This window comes from Strix uralensis, chromosome 13 (assembly GCF_047716275.1).
Source record: "Strix uralensis isolate ZFMK-TIS-50842 chromosome 13, bStrUra1, whole genome shotgun sequence".
Classification (NCBI taxonomy): domain Eukaryota; kingdom Metazoa; phylum Chordata; class Aves; order Strigiformes; family Strigidae; genus Strix; species Strix uralensis.
Window position 1 is genome coordinate 20,873,365 of NC_133984.1, and position 15,667 is coordinate 20,889,031.

Genomic DNA, 15,667 nt, shown 5'->3' on the forward strand with positions numbered 1-15,667 from the left:
TAATAGCTGGAGGGAGTAAAAAAATCTTCAGTTCTCTCTTGATTGATATTTCTCCTATCACCATTTGAAGGTTTTTCTTTTACTGTTTTAACTTCTTATGCAATTTGACTCCCACCCTATTTTCAAAGCAAATCACAACTTCCAACAAGACCCAACATAGAAGTTTGTAACATTATTTTCTCTAATTATCAACCCAACTGCTTCCTCCTTTCAAATTGCACTGAAAGTGTATCTTAGGGTGATATCCCTGGTGTTTATCCTGGCACACTTTCTTGTAAGAGAATTACAAGCTCACTCACAAAGAGAGATGATACAGCAGGACACATACCATCATGGACACTCAATAACTCATCCACTGATGGACTCTGATCTGGTAGTTAGATATTTCTCATGCTTTATACCACAGTAACAAGGAAAAGCAGCACCTACTTCAGTGGCAATAAATATTTGTTAAGGCCTGTTTTCTAGCAATTGTCAGAGGTCTACTGCTTGTAATTTATGCTAACAATTATTTCTGTCCACTTGTACTTGCTTACTGCTTCTCCTGTATTTGTTCTATGAATAATATCTTTCTCTTGTCATAGTTACCTTTCTTCCTGACTCTTTCTTAATATTTACTCTGCTAACTGCGTTCTAAAGTTAAAGTTCAGTCATGTGAGTGGATCAAAGAAAGCAGCAGCTTTCCCTCTATGCATGTAGCCCTGTACAGCCAGTAGCTGTTAAATCTAGCTAGATTAGGGGGCATGTCAGAAGTGAGTGGGTTTTTTTTAGGAACCATTTGTCACATTACCTCCAGAATCAGCATTACATCTGTAGAAAACCTATGCCTGAAGGCTGATCTGTGGCTTTCTAAACCCACCCAGTCTATTTTCTCTGCTCTGCATCCCCTGCAGGGAATATATACCTCCCACATTGTCAAAAGCTGATGCCGTTGACAGGAAAGCCTATGGGATAGCAAATACAACTTCAAAGTTTTCTATTAAGAAAGCCTTCAGTTGCTCTCTGCTCATTCTTCTTGAAAGATATCCCCTTAGGCCACTGCAGTTCTATTGCTAAAGATTTAACTGATGATTCCACAAGAGAAATGGAAATTGTATCTGTTATATAATGATATACTGTATTAAAAAAAATGACACTGTTAACGATTAAAGTGACATCCCCTACTCAGGCTTTCCTCCAACTTTCCTTTGAGAGCATGTGCAACCGATGCATCAGACTCATCCTCTTTCATCTGCTGTGTTTAGTTCCTTCTTCCACTACAGGAATTGCTTCTCTCAATACACATAATACCACAGAGAAAGTACCATTCTGAGTTTGTCTCTGTTTAAAAAGAAGCAGACTAAGGACTCTGATGAAGTCATCCCAAAAACTGTTCTTTGCTTCAGACCCTAAGAAAGGGGAAACTGGGACAACCCTGCCTAAGTCATCCATGGGGCAGCACCACACTTCCACGTGTGCTCTCTTTCAATTAACAGGTGGGTACTTTGCCAGGTACAGAAAGTTTGATACTTCTGTATTCCACATCTGTCTGTCTATGTTATGCATTAGTGTGTCACATCACACAGAGTCTCTGGCATACAGCCTTTCCATTCACTGCATGCACCAACCCAGCAAAGAGGCTGCATACCAATTACCTAGATTTTGGTGAAAAACCCACACCCTATCTTACACAATAGCGTAACCCAGTCTACTTGAAAACACTTACTTTTGTTTTCTCTTGTTCAGAAGCCTCCAGGTTTAATAAGTCATTTCAATTGTAGAAAATACAGACAGGCCCACTTCGGTGTGAGACGAGAGGACAGCAGTGTGTTCATTCCTCCAACTTTCAAACAACGTTTGACTTTTGTGCTGAAGCTGGCCCCTGACAAGAATGGAACAGGTAGGAAGACATTGTTAGCACTGCCAGAATATTTCAATTGATGTTACTTTTAAAAAAACTTCAGAAAGGAAGCAAACCCCTGAATATTTGCTACTAAAAACATTCCAGAGAACGGAAACACACAATATTAGTTCTTTTTATGTTTTATCTTGTGTCAGGAGGTTTGGCATCAAGTAGCTGGAACTGAGAAGAACTTTCTCGTCTAAAACTTTAAGATACAGTTTTGAAATGTTGCTAATGTGTAAATCTTATGTAGAGTTTCAACCATGCTTATGTTCCCCATACATATTTGGGCATCTTTCTGCACACAATTAAGCATTTCCTCTCTCATCCCTTCCTAAAGAATACAGCCATTTATTTGTTTCTTTTCCCAAATACATTCAGGAAAGACTTTCATATGAAATCTGCTATGTAACTTGACAAAGTCAGAAGGTATAGACCATGAAACAAAACTTTTTTTTTTGCCTGATTCAAGTTCTTAGAAAAATTAGTATGCTGTCTCCTTTAAAAGAACACACACAATATTAAAGATTTACAGTTACTTCTCATTAGATTAGTCTTGCATTCTAAATTAACTACTGTTAGTTAACACTGTAACCCTACATGTCAGGAATACATTAACACTAGAGTTTGCTCAACCCCAGTGATGCCTGTCTCTCTGGCAAGTGCATCTTTCCAAAGTTTCCTTCTGACCAAGTGTCGAATCATAAACAGTGCTAAAAGGGCAAATCCTGCATTTTACTGAAAACACCTCTATATCTCATCTCTTGTGATGCTTGTCACACAATAAAGCTACATATAGCCCCAAAAGTTCTGTATGTTAAGGCTCATTGCACTTATCAGCTCTGTTAATAACTACAGCCTAACTTTTTTAACACCTAAACCACAATTTAACATTAAAAAGAAAACTATAGTAGGAAACACGTTCTGGTTTTGCACAGTGCTAATCCTGTACCATGATATCTGCCCTTCAAATCTGGTTAATGATAAACAAATACATGACTATTAGCAAGCAACGAGCACAATACTGCCCCAAACAGGTATTATGCAGTAGAGCCAAGGTACTTTTTAAGCATCAGTTTTGATTAGTACCTACCGTGACAAGTCAATCTACAGGCCAACTGCAAAACACTTAACATCTACACAATTTTAAAACTTAATTTGTCTATATTGTTTTCTATAGCACCAAGAAAAATGGGGCTTTCTGTGGAAAGAAAAAAGGTAATACCCTTCTTATGCTCTTAATTACATGTACATTGAAAAAAAACCCAACATAAAACCAACCAAACAAAAAACCACCAATCACACGAAGTAGGAATTGTGCTTTTTGACTGCTACAGGGCAAAGACCAGGAAGGAGAAACAGTCCATCATCTTTTTGGTTTAAATTAACTAAAAACGTTTGCTCTGAGATGGAAGGTTTCAGCTTTTCAGCTGTGAACACTGAAAGAACTCACACGCTTCAGAACCAAATTTAATGCAGTCAAAAAAAAGAATACTACATTGACTTAAAAGCCTGAAAGCGAGTCAAGAGCACTCGGAGTATTTTCATATTACAGGAGAGAACTGCTTTTTCCAGGAAAGGTAAAAATTACAGTTCAAAGGTGTCTTTGCTAAGCCACGGCGCTGGGCTACGCGCTGCAGCACTGTCTCGCTTCCAGACTGATTCAGCACATCAGGGCGTGAGTGAGGAGAATCCGGAGCCGAACAGCAACACCCAGCGACACCCAGCCTCAGCAGCCGAGCCCTGCCGGGGCTCCGCGGGCGGCGGCCGCAGGTGAGTGCGGGCGGCGGGCAGGCACCGCGGGGCTCCCAGAGCGCTCGGGGCGGCAAGGGGCGCCCTCACAGAAACCTCCAGCGACCCCCAGACCACCCCGGGAGGCGAAGAGGCGAGCGACGGGGACCGCGAGGTGTGCCGTGCCCTGCGGGAGAGGGGCTGGGCCGGCGGGAAGGCCCGGGCCGGCAGCAGCCCCCGGCGGGGCATACCGGCGGGCGGCCGAGCACGGGAGGAAAAGATCCCCGGCGCGGGGAGGGGCGGGGGGCGCGGGGACAACAGCAGACCCCGCCGGGGTAACCCCGCTGCCCAACGCGGGCCCCACGGACACTCACCGCGACGCGGCCGCCGTCGCCGTCACGGGCCCGAGTGCGGCACCGAGCGCGCCCCGCCCCGCGCGGGCCCACCGCGCCCGATCACGTGACGGGCCGGCGCCCGCTCCGCCCCGCGGGGCGCTGCCCCGGTGCCTGCCGGGAGCTGTAGGCCGTGGGGGAGGCCGCGGGGCGGCGGCGGGAACCGGCCGCGGAGCCTGTGAGGGGAGCCGGGCCGGGCCGAGTGCGGGGAAGCCCTTCGCTCGCCGCCCCGCGGGGTCCTGTGTAGCCTGGGGCTGTTACCGGCTCCGTCTCCCGGCAGGCAGAACATTCCTCAATGAAACAGCCGGGAAAAAGGGAGCGGAGGAAAGGAAAACACGGGACGTGCGTCCAGTGTAGAGCGGAGCAGGGTGAGCGGTGGATGGCCACGGAGGATCGGAGGCCGCCCCGCAGCCCGAGCCTTCTGGATGCTCCCAGACTACAAGTAAAAACTGATAAGAAGTGAAAAAATTGGCGATGCAGGTGCCAGAAGGATTATTCACGTAAGATTTAAAAAAGAAAAAAAAATCCTTCATAAAATGGCCCATTGCCACTGTGCAGAGAGCAGCTGGGTACATCTAGGGGGCAAGGTGGTAATTTGGGGACCCCTTGCTGACTAATGCTGTGTGCTCTCAGGTGAAGGGGATTTGTGATATTACAAAACATTTTTGAAACTATAAAACGTATTTTTAAATTACAAAACAACTGTGTCCAGCTTCTTGGGTGGTGTGGCCGGACCTGAATTGTTCCCCTGTCAGTAGAAGGACAATGCCTCTCTCCTCTCAGGACTGGATACCACAGAAGAGCTGATAAAAGAAAAAATATAAAGAGAATAATATAAACCAAAAGTACCTTTGGGCTCATTCATGAGCCCAAGCACTTAGGAGTTTCATACCCAGTTTCACCCAGATCTCACAGCTCCAGCAGCGCCCGCTTCGCACCAGCACAGTGCCGGTGCTATCTCCTTTGGAGGGAGATCATCACCTGTCGTACCAAACCATCACCTCTGCTTTTCCATATCTTCCTGAAAAAGTCTTTCTCCAGTTTAATTTTGCCAGTCATTTGTTGTCTATGAACAAATAGTTACACCATCTGAACAGCCAATTCTGAGCTAAAACCGCTTTGAGGTGAACTATGCATTTGTACCAGACAAGATGTACTTTCAGAAGGAGCCACAAGACAATCATTTTAAAACTAATTTTATTCATTAGCTTTAGGTGTCTCCTTTACTATCAACAATTTACATCTGGAATTCCAACATCTTTAGAAAAATCAAAACAAAAAAATCCACAAGGGAATTGGACTGGTGCCTCTTATGATGGAAAAATTGTTTCTGGAGTAAAAAATATTTTTCTACAATAAGCACGGAACTGTGTGTTTTACATTAATAAGCAGCAGAAGCAAGCAGTGAGCAAAAGGAGATGGAACGTTAGTTCACCTCCCTCATGCGGGCAATCTTGTCTGTCATCTTCTGGTGTGATACACCTTTGCTTCTGACATCATCCTTTCAGTAAAGACTAGCTAGAAAATGCACTGATGCAAGTCTGAAGACTTGCTTTGATTGATTCCAGTGTGGTATTTCCAACCATAAATCATAAATCAATGTATTGGTTTATATATATCATTTATATGTATAGATATACATTTATTGGTCCACATACATGTTTGTGTATACCACAGAGGGTCCTTATTTGATCATTCATTCAGATCACATTTTAAAGCTTTTCTCTGACAGCATAAGAACTAGAAAGATTTTTTTTTTTTTTGCCTTATTCATTTCTGATACTTCATGGTTCAGATCACTAAAAGTGCTCTCCACAAATGCTCTCATAAATTTCTTCCCATCAGTTTTGTCCAAGATCTTTTCGAACCTTGTTTATGCCCTTTGCATTTCTTTATAAAGAGAAAGTCTCAACTCAGCCTCTTGTTTGTATGACCTTTAATGATCACAACTACTATTCCACACTAATCTGTCAAGTGAAATACTCTCCACCCTTGTTCGGTGACTGCCTTCTCCCTTCTTTTCCTCCTACATTTCTAACCCACCTACTGGCACCTTTTTGAGGGGCTTTTTCTTACATGCTTTCCAGCTTCCAGTAGATACTAATCAGACCTTTCCCCTTGAGTCGCTCCTCTAGTCACTCTACATTTTATCCCCAGATAATGTGTACTACAACCACAGTTCAGACAATTCCCACTCAGATTTTTCATTGCTATGCCTCTTCACTGCAGATTGGCATGCTTTCCTAACTAAACTCTTGACTTGTGTCTCTATTACCTTCTTAGGACTGTTCAGTGGGACTTGCTCTTCTGCTGCACGCAGTCACAAATGCCCCGTGAGTCCCACACCTGCACAGTCAGATGCCTGAAGATGATGTGACTGGAAGAAACGTGCTTTGAGTCGCCTGACTGATGATTCACTATTGGTGGCTATTTGGATCTGCGAGAGCATATGTTATTCAAGTTTTGTGTGTGAGTGGGGTTCTGGGATGTTTAGGTTGTCTCTGTATGTCTGAGCCTGGTCCTCGTTCTTTTGTATTGCAGCATATGGTGCCGGTATCGTAATCAGCCCAGACAGCACACAAATACTTCAGCCTCCAATCCCCGGGCCATCTGGATAAAAACTGGTTAATTAACAACCCTAATGTCATTTTAAGCTCAATACAGTTAAAATAGTGACAAGTATTCGCTCACAAGTACTCTCTACTTTATCTATTGCACTATTATCTGCCCGTACGTAATCGTCTTTGACTCAGACCTTTCCCTAGCCCTTTATGTTCGAACTATGTCTGAAACTGTCCATATAGCTAAAAATTCCATCTTCTCAAATCTCAATTACTGCAACATCCTTTCCTTCGGCCTTGGAAAATATAACCTTGTCTTGCTCATACTTATTGAGAACATTGCTACAAAGGCCATTTTTCTTAGTCTGTCATTTTCACCGTGTTATTCCTCTCTTTTCATCCCTGTGCTGGCTCAGCCTACTCTATCATGTCGATCCTTACCTACATGTCTTTACTCTGGAAGGCCTTGGTAGCCTGTCTTCACCTTACTTGCCATTTCCATTCACTGCTGAGATCTAACTGCCACTCCAGTCAGCTCATGATGCCAGTTTTCACAGCCTGCTTGTGATATGTTTAAACAGGTTCTTTTGTGCATTCTGCTGGCTGCCTTTTATTTCCAAGGATCCTATAAACAGAAGTTACTGATAATTTTTCTTCAAAACTGTCCTTAAAATTTTTCTTTCCTCTAATGTGTACAATACAATGTCACATTTCTTTAGGCTGCCTCTCCTGCCTCTATTCCTCAGTTCTCTCATTTCATGCTTTGTAAAGCTCTCAGGGCAGGACCACCCTTTGTGTTGGTTCTGATCCATAACAGGGTCTTGTAGCACTATCATAATGCAAATAATAAATATGCGTGTGGAACTGAGATGCCTAGGCATTATGAGATTGATGACAACAAGGTGCAGTTTGGGAGCATAACCATACCTGATAATAATAATATTAACTTGTTTTCCTACTATTCTGTAAAGTAGAGAGGCAAACCTAAGTGGAGGTGGGGAGTCTGCATCTTTAAATCAAGCCCATATGTCAAGTTGAAGATGATTTATATCCATCTACCTCGCAAGTTCACTTGGTTATAGTTGTGACAGATAAAATGGAAAAGACAATATAGTGTTGCACATATCATACATACATATGTCTATATGTTCATATTTGTACATTTTTTTTCTTTTGTGTGTTAGATATTAGAAAAGATATGGTATATCAGTGATTCTTTTGCTTTTCTAGTACTGTGCCACTTACACCCTTTGTTTCCTGTTATTGTCCTTTGTTGGCTAATTTGATGTTTATTTTTGTCCCTGCTAAATAAAGACTGCCAGATTTAATTCTTTTAAGCCGTACTTTAAGACCGCTTTAACCTATTTCTGTCTAGCTTTTCCCTCAATTAGCCTAATCATTTCTTTATCAACTGCCATGTTACCAAATAAAACATCTTTAGCCCCTAAAAAAAAAAAATCTGCACCTTGCTGCTTGATTCACAATAGCAATAAGGTGAGTTATGTAAGAGGCTGGTTGTATTTCTGGATCCTGCGACTCCCAAGGTCTGGAAATAGCAACTGTATTTTGGGAACCATTTTCAGAGACACTGACTGAATGTACGTACTTGTTATTGTGAAATTGGGCAGATGCTAGCTTTCAGATACCTAGGTTTTGCATGCACAGTAGTGCTGTCACCAAAACCTGGCACATGGCAACTGAAGCATACATATACATATATATGTATATATACACATCTGCTGCGGCTAGTAGACAGATACCTCCTATTAGATGCTGATTCTTTGTCTTCAAAGACAGAGAAAATTACTATCAGGTACTTCCTGATTCTATATTTAGGTAGGAAAAAATCCCCATTATTTTCTCCATGCAAATATTAGAAGCAGTTAGCATGTTTTATTTGAGAAATAGCTGCATTTCACAGGAAGGCAAACTCATTCTCGCGTGTATCATACCTAATTTGCATAGTAAGTAAAAGGTTTTAAGAGAACTGGATTGAACGTGGATGAAAAGAAGCAAACAAATGGAAGTTAGTAATATCTGCTGAATTACCAGAACTGTTAGTAGAATTAATTTTAGTACCATCAGAACAATGCCCCAAATTAAGAGATATAGAAGAAAATCCTCTTAAATTAAATAGCACACAAGGAAATAAGTTTCAAGTACACTTAAATGTAAACTGCAATAGAAAGTTACCTGTTAAATGTGTAAATAGACCTCATAAAACAGAAGGAGCTTTTAGACAAATGCCTGGTAAGTGCTTTGCTTTTGCTCTGTGCTCTGAAGTTCTCCGAAGGGCTGAGGTTTCATTCAAATCCCGACAGAACGAGTGACACAGGGCAGCTGAGACTGCAGCAATGAAGTGCTTAACATTAAAACACCTCATTACAAGCACAGCACGTTGGCATCAAACAGTTTTATCAGCGTAAAACTGTGTAAAATGGACCCCCCCAACACCCTCCTTCAAGGTCCACACGTGTACAACTTAAGCCACAGTAGTGCCTGAATCACTTAAAATTCAGCATGTAAGAGGTACTTTAAGCATCACTTTAAGTATGCCAGGGAGCACAGCAGAGGTGGGCTGTCAAAAGAGAGTTGATACATGATCTGTTCAGAAATACTCTTTATTTTATAGTACAAGAGTCATGGCAGGTGACAGGACAGGAAGGGAAACCATTTTCACCAGCATTTACTGCTCACGGTGGATTATTTGTGCACTTTGAAAATACGGCACAGCCCCTCCCAGCTGTCATCCCCCAACGAAGAGGAGTTAGCTTTAAAATCCGGACAGGCTCCAGGCAGCAGGCTGCGGTTGCTGAACAGCAAAGAGTTCCGAGGTCACAGGATCCGCCAGAGAGCCTGCAGAAAGATCAGCACTGGGAAAGCCCTTCCTCCTTCCTCTTTAGAAACATGCATCTATTTAGATCAGAACATATTTTTGCTTGATTTCTGTGATAGTATTTGCTGTCATATTGTCAACAGAAGTGACTGCTTATGCAGGGTAGGCAATCAATGAGTTGGCAAGCTGTTCCAGGCACCACTACCCCCCAGAGCTTTACTGATTTGTTTCTCCAAAGCCCAGTGGATCCGTTAATTTGGAAGAAATTCTGCGCTCTCAGGTGTTGGTGATGAACTTCAGGTTGCATTCAAGCCTGTATCAGCAGAGGCTGCCAGTGCACAGCTAGAGGAATTTAGAATATAGTTTCTTTTGGGTTCTCCGGAGCTCATGCTTTATTGATTTTGGTTTAATTCAAATTTCCCCTGACTATGTTTTGTAGGAAAAATGGATCTAATCTTGTTATTCTTTATAATAAAAAAGAAAACCCACCACCATAGTCAGTTTGCCTAAATATGTCATGGTCGGGAGAAGAGAAACTGAGTTTCAGATGCAATTTTCTTTCCCATTGTTAGAGAAAATTGCCATTTATTGGCAGGATTAGAAACAACTGGCATTCATAGTGTTAGCAGGATTCTCCATTGCGGCAGTCAATGAAGGTTTCTCTTAACTCCCGTGGGACCAAAGATCATTCCCATGGGACTGAAAGAGCCATGCTGCTGTGGATCAGCTAGCCTGGCTCATCTTTGCACTCTGGTGAGTAGGAGAAAATCATTTTTTTATGAAGCAGAATTTCTTTAGTTGATCTAATGAGTGAAACAAAACCCCTCTCAGCTCTGCAAAATCACTAAGACAAGTGGAGTCTTCGGAAGACCCAGGTATCACATCAGGTGCTGAGACAGGTTTCTTCAGACAATTAGTAAAGCTCCAAGCAGCCACCTGAAAGAAATAATGGCTTTTATTGGAGCTGATGCAGTCATTTCTTCCATAAGCTTCTTGTGAATAATTCTTGCTAGAAAAATTGTACATGATTTCTTTTCATTTATATTTTAATGCAATTTATTATACAACAGCGACCTCCATTCAGGGTTCAGAAGATCAGAGTACTTACAGTAATCTTCACAGCACTTTGCATCTCCAGCTACAGCTTACATTCACAGCATGAAAAGAATAAGAAGTTAATGTACCAAATCAGAAAGCCTCTGTGTGGCAGTGTTAATCTCAGTGTTGAGTTATTATTTATTAGTAGTATTATGGTAGCGTCTAGAGACCAGGGCCTCATTGTGTTGGGCACTGCATAAAATACACAAAGAATATATTTGTTCTCTAGAATAGCTCACAGTTTAAGTTTGAGGATGATTTGAGGATGTGGACAAGAGGTACTACAGCTATCATTACTGCCACAGTCAGAGGCAAAACTCTTCTCATGCTTATTGTGGATGCTGACACCAGGAATAAAATTATCTACTGACAGACAATTAAAATGAAAACATTATTCTGGGATCAGACCTTAAGGTGCAAGAAGATGAAAAGAGCCTCCCTGTCTGATTTCATGCCAGGCCAAGCACGGTTGCAGATGGTGTCTTGCTACACTCTTGGGTACATTAGCCAGCCATAAGAAGCTCAAGAGGTGTCAGGTGTTTGAGCTTCTAAACCAGTCAATCACGGAGATGTCTGCAAGATGAAACAGTGGGTAAAATCATGAGGCGGTTACATATCCCTGTGAGTTACAGAGTGCTTGAGAAGCGTGTGCCTGTGATGGTGGATCTACACATGGCTTAGCATGTTAGCTTTTGGCACAGCAGCTGGAAATGTGGGCATGTTTTCTGGCTTACACACTGGTAGCCATTGCAAGGTGCAATGATCTTTTTTTGCTGCCTCTAGAAAACAACATTTGGCTCTTCTCTGTTGAATGCTGAACTCATATCACAACTCACTTCTAGCAAGTTTCCTCTGAGAATGAGTCTGATGCAATTATTTCTCTGTGTGTCTAGGCACACCCCCCCCACTAGATGATTTTGAACTGTTGATTAATTGTACCAAATTCAAAATACACTAGGGGTCTCAAGATAATTAAGTTTCACAAAGTAGACAACCAGGAAGAAGGGGGGCACTTTCCAAATACTCACCAGTTCACCTCTTACAGCCTTGGATTCCCATCAACCATTCTTCACAGCCAGACATGGCAGTCCACAGGTTATTGTCACATGTGTGAAAGATTATGTGAAGAAAAAAGAGGAAATGTATAGGTGTGAGAGGAGATAGATACCAAAAAAAAAAACCCAAACAAAACCACAAAAGCATACCTTAATTAAAGAGTCAGAACAGCTATAAATGCCAGCTGCTGTTTGGAGAAAAACTGGTCATGTTAAAGCTGAATTACGAGTCCAAGAGCAGATACCCACTTGGAGTACTCATGTAGCTGAACAGCATGAACTCAGTGTCTGAGCGGCTGGCTGCAAATAACTACAAATGCACAATTGCCCGCACAAATTGTGAAAGACCAACAAAACACTGATTTTCCAGGTAGGTTCAGAGCATGGCCTGAAATTCATTGGTGTAAAAACTCATTTCCCTTTTCAACAAGGGATTGGGTTCTCAGTCACTCAAGCAGCAAAACTCAGCCTGTTGCAGCCAAGCATTTACAAGTATTTAGTTTAAATTTTTCTTTGGATACTCAGTCACCCGCTGCAGGCAACGGGAACTGCTGCTTTTGGCCTGAAAAGGCCAGCTGTAGGCTAATCTGCTTTGCATGGCCTGTGCTGTGAGGGGAGCGGGTGCTGCAGGAGGCTGCTACGGTACCACGAGGCTCCTTGATCTGGTTGACACAGTAAAGCAAAGACATGGGACTAATAATAATACTTGGCACTTTTACAGTCCTAGCTGCTCAAAGCACTTTATCAGTGTTAACCAATTATCCCTCAAACTATCTCTGTGGAAGGGGGACTATCTCAATTTTATGGGTGGATAAACTGAGGTGCAGAGCTTGGCTGGGACACTAGTAGCCTCTGATTTATAGTGACAAGCACAGCACTGGGCTCGAAAGCCTCCCCAAGCAAAGGAAAGGGCTCTGCAGAGCCCCAAAACAGTATCCCATGGCGCTCGGCTGCACAATCCCACCCAACCACACTCCCAGCTCTCCACTAACATTTCTGCATGTTCTGGTCTGAGCACAGGCTCTGGGGGAGGTGACCGTGCTACAGGATTTGGGGAGAGATCATCCCTGTGCAGAGAGGGGTCACTTGAGGCTGTAAGTGAAGTCCTAGCCCTGATATCAGTCTCCCGTGCATTGGTGTGCCCTCTCTCCCTCCCTCTCCCTCTGTCCTTCAGTTCAGGTTCTCCCCAGGTGATGTTACATTCACAGCAATCCCACTTTGGCAACCCGGCCACGGCCAACCTGGCATTCTCATGGGAAGAGTGCACCCCGCTACCCGGAGAAGCAACAGTCCCAGCCCACACAGGAGGAGCTGTGCTGCACTGCGGCTAACGCCGGGCTGCTCCCCCCAGCACGTGTGTCCATTGTCCTGCTGCGATGGGAACCTCCTGCTTCCTCTGGAGATGGATCAAACTCAGATCTGTCCCTTTTCTCCTGCTGTCTCCCCACAGGTCTTTCCCTTGTGAGCTGTCTGGGTACTTGCTGCATTAGTATTGGTAGTATACTGCTACATTATTTCAACCACTGGTCATAAGCCAAAGACCTTAACAGAGTAAAGATCTGGAGGTTTGAAGCAGAAGTAGGACTCCACCTGCTCTTTGAGATGCACAGGTGGCGCTTTCAAAGAGTTTGTTGGCCAAGAAGAGTGAACCACTCACGTTTTCACAATGAGCCCCATCCCTGCGGCAGCGAGGTGTGCCGCGTCCCAGAGCTGGGAACAAGGTGCTGAGTAAAGCAAAGAACTTGCACAGAAGATGGGTGAAATCGATGGTTCATCCTCCACTGCCTACCTGCCGGACTGCATGCTCTCCCTGGACAGAATGAGCCAACTGGCTCTTGAGGTTGGAAAATTAGGACACAGAGGGGCCTGACTCACAGTCCCATTTTGCCCACAACAGGCCATACAGAAACAACCAGCTTCTCCTCCCAGATCTGTAAAACAAAGTCCAAACTGGTGCACAGCTACTGACGGTAATACACAACCCACGGGCTATGAGACATGGCTGCTAGTCCTGCTTAACTACACTTGAAAAATCCTACTGGTGTCTGCCTGCCTCATTAGGCACTTAAATATCTTTGGGATTCGAGTCCTGAGCCTTTCGTGCCTCACGGTCCCCCACTGCTAATGGACATCATCAACTAGCCTGAAAGGGCACAGGAAAAAATATATATATTTATTAAAGATTGTGAGGCTCAAACAGGGGGTTAATGGGAACCGCTTAGGCAAATAGTGTAGCCAGCTAATAGGTGAAAGAGAATAATAATTTATGGGCTGAGAAGAGGAAAAGAACACAGGTCCTGGTCTGCCAGGTAATTCTGTTTCCCCGGCTGCCATACAAAGCCGGCAGGTCTGACAAGGAGCAGTCTGTAAACTTGAAACAAAGCATGTTTCTGCAGCTGGATGGAGTCAAGCACAGCTCTATATTAGCAAAGAAAAAAAGAGATTTCACAACTTTATAGCTTCGGGCTGGTTTCCCTTCAGGGAGTGAAAATAGGCCAGTCTCACTACCTCCTGCCACTGCCCCAGGTCTTGTCTGTCCCAGCCATTCATCAAGCACAGCACAGCTTCAGGACGTGAAACCAAGCAGGGTCAGCACTCGGGTCTTTTCGCTCCTTGAAAAGGGATTAAAACAACATCAGAACAATTAATATGTCCTTTTTTGATACAAATCTGACTCTGAGCTTAAAATGGCATTTCTTTTTTCTTTTCTAACCAAACGGTTTAAATTTCAGACATTAAATTGCAGGATCATAAACCTTGATAAGGGCAAAACCAAATTGTGATGCACAAAACCCAGGAGTGTCTCACTGGTTTCTGGCTCTGACACATGTGAGACCAACAGCAGGGTTCAGCCACACAGCAAAAGGCCCTTTTGGCTGTGGGGACAAATCATTGCTGTAGCTGTGGGTTGTTTTAATTGACACATAGCCGTGATGCAACCCAGACCACTGTCATGTCAAACTTAAGAAAAAAATTCCAACCATCTCTACTTTCTGAGCTCAGAAAAGCAAAGAAACCAGGCTCCATGGCCCTACCACGTGCATGGTCATGAGTGCTTGGCCACACAGAGGGCACACAGCCCAACACCAACACTCACACACAGCCCAACACCAACACACACAGCCCAACACCAACACACACGGCCCAACACAGACAGCGCGAGCCCTTGTGAGGCACATGGCTGCCTCAGGCAGAGCGAGGGTGAAAGCCAAGTCCCAGACCTGCCGCGTAATGGGAAATGGATCAAGACGTGTATAAAACAGCATATTTGTTCTGTGCAGTGCTACAAAACCATCAAGTGAGCGGGCAGGGAGCAAAGAAAATGGCTGTGATTAACTACAGCTCTACTGGTTTCAGCCTGGCTGCTTTAATAAGGCGCCTTTCCCCGGTTTTATGCAGGATTGTACACAGGAGGCCTCTTGACCAGCCAGAGTCTTAAGTTCTCAGTAACTCCTGCAGCTGCCAACCAGTACTTGTGTTTTAGCTTGCCCAGGAGAGACCATTATTGGTATTTAAAACACCTCACTCTCTTTCAGACTATTTTTTTTTTTTATTTTTAGATTTGCTGTATATACAGCAGGGAATAGAAGGTGAAACAGGCATTAATTTGGCATTAAGCACCAAAACCTGAGCTCAGCCTGAAGAGATGGTTGGGCAGATGTGCCAGGGCCAAGTGTTCCCCCGGGAGCGTGTGCCACCTGCCCTTCCGTGCAGACACGCAGCAGGGGAGGGGGCAGAGCCGGCGCAGTGGCCGGCCGCTCGCCCTCACGCCTTCCCTCATCCTCGCCGGCCCCTCAGCCCAGTGCCAGCGCAGAGCAGGTCCTCTCCCAGGGCCACCCTGCGCATCCCCATCACCTCTCCTGCCACGCGGGGCCATCGGGGCAGGGCCGCGAGGCAAGTGCCAGCCTCTCACCAGGTGCTCGCTCCTGCTCCCACACTGGTGTAAATCAGGGGTTACCCTGCTGCAGGCAGTGGAATAGCTCTTGATTTACGACATCCTACACAAGAGGAGAACTTGACCTTACACTTCAACATCAGTGCAGCTTCCTTTGTTGAAAGCTTCTTAAGAAAGACATGTAATCAATCCTGGAGAGCCACCGAGCAGCAGAGCT

The 15,667-nt window shown here is 44.2% G+C and overlaps 1 protein-coding gene across 4 annotated transcripts in view; it reads right to left on the minus strand.

Annotated features, from left to right (window-relative positions):
• Positions 1-4,050, minus strand: part of MTM1 (myotubularin 1) — a 46,595-nt gene extending 42,545 nt beyond the window's left edge. For all 4 annotated transcript variants that reach the window (XM_074882287.1, XM_074882286.1, XM_074882288.1 and 1 more), the window contains exons 1-2: positions 3,988-4,050; positions 1,706-1,861 (exon numbers count right to left, since the gene is read on the minus strand). The gene's annotated coding sequence lies outside the window, so the exon portion shown is untranslated. The remainder of the gene's footprint in view (positions 1-1,705; positions 1,862-3,987) is intronic.
• Positions 4,051-15,667: the final 11,617 nt, after the last annotated feature.